We start from the raw sequence: 8470 nt of genomic DNA on the forward strand, positions 1-8470 counted from the left end.
CTCCTTCTCCACCATTCCGTACCCGCGCTCCGCCCGCGAAAGTGACCTGGAGGCATAAGCTATGAGTTGTAATTTACCCGCACCATTAACATGTTGTAAAACGCACCCAACCCCGTACGCTGACGCATCACATGTAAGAACTAGCTTTTTACCTGGATCAAAGAAAGCCAAAACACTGTTGGAACAGAGAAGGTTGCGTGCCTTATTGAAGGCGCGTTCCTGGGCGTTCCCCCAAAACCAATCGCACCTCTTTCTGAGTCGCACGTGGAGAGGCTCCAGCAGCATGCTTAAGTTCTGCATAAAGTTCCCAAAGTAATTGAGTAGCCCGAGAAAGGCGCGCAGTTCCGAGACGTTCCGGGGCCTGGGTGCCAGGCGAATTGCTTCGGTTTTGGACTCTGTTGGGCGGATTCCATCAGCGGCAATCCTTCTGCCCAAAATTTCAACCTCGGGCACGAGAAACAGGCACTTGGATTTCTTAACTCTTCAGCCTACCCGATCCAACCGCTTTAGTACTTCCTCCAAATTGCGGAGATGGGAGTCGGTGTCCCTGCCCATGATAAATATGTCGTCTTGAAATACAACCGTCCCCGGGATGGGCTTGAGCAGACTCTCCATGTTGCGCTGGAATATAGCAGCTGCCAACCTGATGCCGAATGGGCATCGATTGTACATGAAAAGGACTCGATGTGTGTTGATGGTGGTGAGTAGCTTAGACTCGTCGGTCAATTATTGCGTCATATACGCAAATGTGAGATCTAGTTTTGAGAAAAGTTTTCCTCCAGCCAATGTGGCAAATAGGTCCTCCGTTCTGGGCAGCGGGTATTGGTCCTGTAGGGAGACTCTGTTTATGGTAAATTTGTAATCCCCACAGATTCGTACGGATCCATCAGGCTTCATGACTGGGACGATGGGACTTGCCCAGTCGCTAAATTCCACGGGTGAGATAATGCCTTCATGCAGAAGCCTGTCCAGTTCATGTTCAATCTTTTCAGGAAAATTAAACGATCTCCTAGTAAAAGATCCTCTATAAACGATCTCCTAGTAAAAGATCCTCTCAGAATGAGTGATCACAGTATGGTTGAATTTGTAATACAGATTGAGGGTGAGGAAGTTGTGTCAGAAACGAGCATACTATGCTCAAACAAAGGGGACTACAGTGGGATGAGGGCAGAGTTGGCTAAAGTAGACTGGAAACACAGACTAAACGGTGGCACAATTGAGGAACAGTGGAGGACTTTTAAGGAGCTCTTTCATAGTGCGCAACAAAAATATATTCCAGTGAAAAAGAAGGGCAGTAAGAGAAGGGATAACCAGCCGTGGATAACCAAGGAAATAAAGGAGAGTATCAAATTAAAAACCAATGTGTACAAGGTGGCCAAGGTTAGTGGGAAACTAGAGGATTGGGAAAATTTTAAACAACAGCAAAGAATGACTAAAAAAGCAATAAAGAAAGGAAAGATAGATTACGAAGATAAACTTGCGCAAAACATAAAAACAGATAGTAAAAGCTTTTATAGATATATAAAACGGAAAAGAGTGACTAAAGTAAATGTTGGTCCCTTAGAAGATGAGAAGGGGGATTTAATAATGGGAAATGTGGAAATGGCTGAGACCTTAAACAATTATTTTGCTTCGGTCACAAAAACCATGCCAAAAATTGCTGGTCACAGGAATGTGGGAAGGGAGGACCTTGAGACAACCACTATCACTCGGGGGGTAGTGCTGGACAGGCTAATGGGACTCAAGGTAGACAAGTCCCCTGGTCCTGATGAAATGCATCCCAGGGTATTAAAAGAGATGGCAGAAGTTATAGCAGATGCATTCGTTATAATCTACCAAAATTCTCTGGACTCTGGGGAGGTACCAGCGGATTGGAAAGCAGCTAATGTAATGCCTCTGTTTAAAAAAGGGGGCAGACAAAAGGCAGGTAACTATAGGCCGGTCAGTTTAACATCTGTAGTGGGGAAAATGCTTGAAACTATCATTAAGGATGAAATAGCAGGACATTTGATAGGAATAGTGCAATCAAGCAGACGCAGCATGAATTCATGAAGGGGAAATCATGTTTAACTAATTTACTGGAATTCTTTGAGGATATAACGAGCATGGTGGATAGAGATGTACCGATGGATGTGGTGTATTCAGATTTCCAAAAGGCATTTGATAAGGTGCCACACAAAAGGTTACTGCAGAAGATAGAGGTACGCGGAGTCAGAGGAAATGTTTTTTCCATGGATAGAGAATTGGCTGGTGAACAGAAAGCAGAGAGTCGGGATAAATGGGTCCTTTTCAGGTTGGAAATCTGTGGTTAGTGGTGTGCCACAGGGATCAGTGCTGGGACCACAACTGTTTACAATATACATAGATGACCTGGAAGAGGGGACAGAGTGTAGTGCAACAAAATTTGCAGATGGCACTAAGATTAGTGGGAAAGCGGGTTGTGTAGAGGACACAGAGAGGCTGCAAAGAGATTTGGATAGGTTAAGCGAATGAGCTAAGGTTTCGCAGATAGAATACAATGTCGGAAAGTGTGAGGTCATCCACCTTGGGAAAAAAACAGTAAAAGGGAATATTATTTGAATGGGGAGAAATTACAACCTGCTGAGGTGCAGAGGGACCTGGGGGTCCTTGTGCATGAATCCCAAAAAGTTATTTTGCAGGTGCAGCAGGTAATCAGGAAGGCAAATGGAATGTTGGCCTTCATTGCGAGAGGGATGGAGTACAAAAGCAGGGAGGTCCTGCTGCAACTGTATAGGGTATTGGTAAGGCCGCACCTGGAGTACTGTGTGCAGTTTTGGTCACCTTACTTAAGGAAGGATATACTAGCTTTGGAGGGGGTACAGAGACGATTCACTAGGCTGATTCCGGAGATGAGAGGGGAGCGACCTGTCAAAAGCCCAACGGGAGATCGAGAGCCAGCGGCAATTGGTGAGAAGGGAGCGACCTGTCAAAAGCCCAGTGGGAGATCGAGAGCCAGCAGCAGTTGGTGAGAGGGGAGCGACCTATCAAAAGCCCAGCGGGAGATCGAGAGCCAGCGGCAGTTGGTGAGAGGGGAGCGACCTATCAAAAGCCCAGTGGGAGATCGAGAGCCAGCGGCAGTTGGTGAGAGGGGAGCGACCTGTCAAAAGCCCAGCGGGAGATCGAGAGCCAGCAGCAGTTGGTGAGAGGGGAGCGACCTATCAAAAGCCCAGCGGGAGATCGAGAGCCAGCGGCAGTTGGTGAGAGGGGAGCGACCTATCAAAAGCCCAACGGGAGATCGAGAGCCAGCGGCAGTTGGTGAGAGGGGAGCGACCTGTCAAAAGCCCAGCGGGAGATCGAGAGCCAGCGGCAGTTGGTGAGAGGGGAGCGACCTATCAAAAGCCCAGCGGGAGATCGAGAGCCAGCGGCAGTTGGTGAGAGGGGAGCGACCTATCAAAAGCCCAGCGGGAGATCGAGAGCCAGCGGCAGTTGGTGAGAGGGGAGCGACCTATCAAAAGCCCAGCGGGAGATCGAGAGCCAGCGGTAGTTGGTGAGAGGGGAGCGACCTATCAAAAGCCCAGCGGGAGATCGAGAGCCAGCGGCAGTTGGTGAGAGGGGAGCGACCTGTCAAAAGCCCAGCGGGAGATCGAGAGCCAGCGGCAGTTGGTGAGAGGGGAGCGACCTGTCAAAAGCCCAGCGGGAGATCGAGAGCCAGCGGCAGTTAGTGAGAGGCGGGAGCGGACTATAAAAGGCCCAGCGGGAGATCGAGAGCCAGCGGCAGTTGGTGAGAGGCGGGAGCGGCCTATAAAAGGCGTACCGGTGCAGCTACAGCGGGAGAGAAAGCAAAATAGAAGTAGAAAGTAATCAAAAAGTGACGTCACAGCCAATGTGGTAAGTGATTGGCTGGTGATTAGTGAGTAGCTTTTCTTTTCTGTTTTATATCAGTAAGTGAACTGCAACATTGTTATTACCAATTTAAGTGTATCTAAGGTTAAGGCATGGCAGGAGAGCTCGGTCACGTGATATGCTCCTCCTGTACCATGTGGGAACTCGGGGACACTTCCGGTGTCCCTCGGCGCTACGTGTGTGGGAAGTGTATCCGCCTCGAGCTCTTGACGGTCCGCGTTGCGGAATTGGAGCTGAGGGTGGATTCACTCTGGAGCATCCACGATGCTGAGAATGACGTGAGTATCACGTGTAGTGAGTTGGTCTTACCGCAGGAGAAGGGTCCACAGCCAGATAGGGAATGGAAGACCAGCAGGAAGAGCAGTGCAAGAAAGATAGTGCAGGGGTCCCCTGTGGTCATCCCCCTGCAAAACAGATACACTGCTTTGAGTACTGTTGGGGAGGATGACTCATCAGGGGAGGGCAGCAGCAGCCAAGTTCATGGCACCGTAGGTGGCTCTGCTGCAAAGGAGGGCAGGAAAAAGAGTGGGAGCGCGATAGTGATAGGGGATTCGATAGTGAGGGGAATAGATAGGCGTTTCTGCGGACGCAACCGAGACTCCAGGATGGTATGTTGCCTCCCTGGTGCAAGGGTCAAGGATGTCTCGGAGCGGGTGCAGGACATTCTGAAATGGGAGGGAGAACAGCCAGTTGTCGTGGTGCACATTGGTACCAACGACATAGTTAAAAAAAAGGGATGAGGTCCTACGAAAAGAATTTAAGGAGCTAGGAGCTAAATTAAAAAGTAGGACCTCAAAAGTAGTAATCTCGGGATTGCTACCAGTGCCACGTGCTAGTCAGAGTAGGAATCGCAGGATAGCGCAGATGAATACATGGCTTGAGCAGTGGTGCAGCAGGGAGGGATTCAAATTCTTGGGGCATTGGATCCGGTTCTGGGGGAGGTGGGACCAGTACAAACCGGACGGTCTGCACCTGGGCAGGTCCGGAACCAATGTCCTAGGGGGAGTGTTTGCTAGTGCTGTTGGGGAGGAGTTAAACGAATATTGCAGGGGGATGGGAACCTATGCAGGGAGACAGAGGGAGACAAAAATGAGGCAAAAGCAAAAGACAGAAAGGAGATGAGGAAAAGTGGACGGCAGAGAAACCCAAGGCAAAGAACAAAAAGGGCCACTGTACAGCAAAATTCTAGAAGGACAAAGGGTGTTAAAAAAGCAAGCCTGAAGGCTTTGTGTCTTAATGCAAGGAGTATCCGCAATAAGGTGGATGAATTAACTGTGCAAATAGATGTTAACAAATATGATGTGATTGGGATTACGGAGACGTGGCTCCAGGATGATCAGGGCTGGGAACTCAACATCCAGGGGTATTCAACATTCAGGAAGGATAGAATAAAAAGAAAAGGAGGTGGGGTAGCATTGCTGGTTAAAGAGGAGATTAATGCAATAGTTAGGAAAGACATTAGCTTGGATGATGTGGAATCTATATGGGTAGAGCTGCAGAACACTAAAGGGCAAAAATCGTTAGTGGGAGTTGTGTACAGACCTCCAAACAGTAGTAGTGATGTTGGGGAGGGCATCAAACAGGAAATTAGGAGTGCATGCAATAAAGGTGCAGCAGTTATAATGGGTGACTTTAATATGCACATAGATTGGGCTAGCCAAACTGGAAGCAATACGGTGGAGGAGGATTTCCTGGAATGCATAAGGGATGGTTTTCTAGACCAATATGTCGAGGAACCAACTAGGGGGGAGGCCATCTTAGACTGGGTGTTGTGTAATGAGAGAGGATTAATTAGCAATCTCATTGTGCGAGGCCCCTTGGGGAAGAGTGACCATAATATGGTGGAATTCTGCATTAGGATGGAGAATGAAACAGTTAATTCAGAGACCATGGTCCAGAACTTAAAGAAGGGTAACTTTGAAGGTATGAGGCATGAATTGGCTAAGATAGATTGGCTAATGATACTTATGGGGTTGACTGTGGATGGGCAATGGCAGACATTTAGAGACCGCATGGATGAATTACAACAATTGTACATTCCTGTCTGGCGTAAAAATAAAAAAGGGAAGGTGGCTCAACCGTGTCTATCTAGGGAAATCAGGGATAGTATTAAAGCCAAGGAAATGGCATACAAATTGGCCAGAAATAGCAGCGAACCTGGGGACTGGGAGAAATTTAGAACTCAGCAGAGGAGGACAAAGGGTTTGATTAGGGCAGGGAAAATGGAGTACGAGAAGAAGCTTGCAGGGAACATTAAGGCGGATTGCAAAAGTTTCTATAGGTATGTAAAGAGAAAAAGGTTAGTAAAGACAAACGTAGGTCCCCTGCAGTCAGAATCAGGGGAAGTCATAACGGGGAACAAAGAAATGGCAGACCAATTGAACAAGTACTTTGGTTCAGTATTCACTGAGGAGGACACAAACAACCTTCCGGATATAAAAGTGGTCAGAGGGTCTAGTAAGGAGGAGGAACTGAGGGAAATCTTTATTAGTCGGGAAATTGTGTTGGGGAAATTGATGGGATTGAAGGCCGATAAATCCCCAGGGCCTGATGGACAGCATCCCAGAGTACTTAAGGAGGTGGCCTTGGAAATAGCGGATGCATTGACAGTCATTTTCCAACATTCCATTGACTCTGGATCAGTTCCTATCGAGTGTAGGGTAGCCAATGTAACCCCACTTTTTAAAAAAGGAGGGAGAGAGAAAGCAGGGAATTATAGACCGGTCAGCCTGACCTCAGTAGTGGGTAAAATGATGGAATCAATTATTAAGGATGTCATAGCAGCGCATTTGGAAAATGGTGACATGATAGGTCCAAGTCAGCATGGATTTGTGAAAGGGAGATCATGCTTGACAAATCTTCTGGAATTTTTTGAGGATGTTTCCAATAAAGTGGACAAAGGAGTACCAGTTGATATGGTATATTTGGACTTTCAGAAGGCTTTCGACAAGGTCCCACACAGGAGATTAATGTGCAAAGTTAAAGCACATGGGATTGGGGGTAGTGTGCTGACGTGGATTGAGAACTGGTTGTCAGACAGGAAGCAAAGAGTAGAAGTAAATGGGTACTTTTCGGAATGGCAGGCAGTGACTAGTGGGGTACCGCAGGGTTCTGTGCCGGGGCCCCAGCTGTTTACATTGTACATTAATGATTTAGACGAGGGGATTAAATGTAGTATCTCCAAATTTGCGGATGACACTAAGTTGGGTGGCAGTGTGAGCTGCGAGGAGGATGCTATGAGGCTACAGAGTGACTTGGATAGGTTAGGTGAGTGGGCAAATGCGTGGCAGATGAAGTATAATGTGGATAAATGTGAGGTTATCCACTTTGGTGGTAAAAACAGAGAGACAGACTATTATCTGAATGGTGACAGATTAGGAAAAGGGAAGGTGCAACGAGACCTGGGTGTCATGGTACATCAGTCATTGAAGGTTGGCATGCAGGTACAGCAGGCGGTTAAGAAAGCAAATGGCATGTTGGCCTTCATAGCGAGGGGATTTGAATACAGGGGCAGGGAGGTTTTGCTACAGTTGTACAGGGCCTTGGTGAGGCCACACCTGGAGTATTGTGTACAGTTTTGGTCTCCTAACTTGAGGAAGAACATTCTTGCTATTGAGGGAGTGCAGCGAAGATTCACCAGACTGATTCCCGGGATGGTGGGACTGACCTATCAAGAAAGACTGGATCAACTGGGCTTGTATTCACTGGAGTTCAGAAGAGTGAGAGGGGACCTCATAGAAACGTTTAAAATTCTGACGGGTTTGGACAGGTTGGATGCAGGAAGAATGTTCCCAATGTTGGGGAAGTCCAGAACCAGGGGTCACAGTCTAAGGATAAGGGGTAAGCCATTTAGGACCGAGCTAAGGAGAAACTTCTTCACCCAGAGAGTGGTGAACCTGTGGAATTCTCTACCACAGGAAGTAGTTGAGGCCAATTCACTAAATATATTCAAAAGGGAGTTAGATGAAGTCCTTACTACTCGGGGGATCAAGGGGTATGGCGTGAAAGCAGGAAGTGGGTACTGAAGTTTCATATTCAGCCATGAACTCATTGAATGGCGGTGCAGGCTAGAAGGGCTGAATGGCCTGCTCCTGCACCTATTTTCTATGTTTCTATGTTTCTATGAGGGGGTTACCTTATGATGATAGATTGAGTAGACTGGGACTTTACTCGTTGGAGTTCAGAAGGATGAGGGGTGATCTTATAGAAACATTTCAAATCATGAAAGGGATAGACAAGATAGAGGCAGAGAGGTTGTTTCCACTGGTAGGGGAGACTAGAACTAGGGGGCACAGCCTCAAAATACGGGGGAGCCAATTTAAAACCGAGTTGAGAAGGAATTTCTTCTCCCAAAGGGTTGTGAATCTGTGGAATTCTCTGCCCAAGGAAACAGTTGAGGCTAGCTCATTGAATGTATTCAAGTCACAGATAGATAGATTTTTAACCAATAAGGGAATTTAGGGTTACGGGGAGAGGGCGGGTAAGTGGAGCTGAGTCCACGGCCAGATCAGCCATGATCTTATTGAATGGCGGAGCAGGCTCGAGGGGCTAGATGGCCTACTCCTGTTCCTAATTCTTATGTTCTATCACATAGGGCACAGCTCTA

This window comes from Pristiophorus japonicus, chromosome 2, assembly GCF_044704955.1.
Source record: "Pristiophorus japonicus isolate sPriJap1 chromosome 2, sPriJap1.hap1, whole genome shotgun sequence".
NCBI classification, from domain to species: Eukaryota; Metazoa; Chordata; class Chondrichthyes; family Pristiophoridae; genus Pristiophorus; species Pristiophorus japonicus.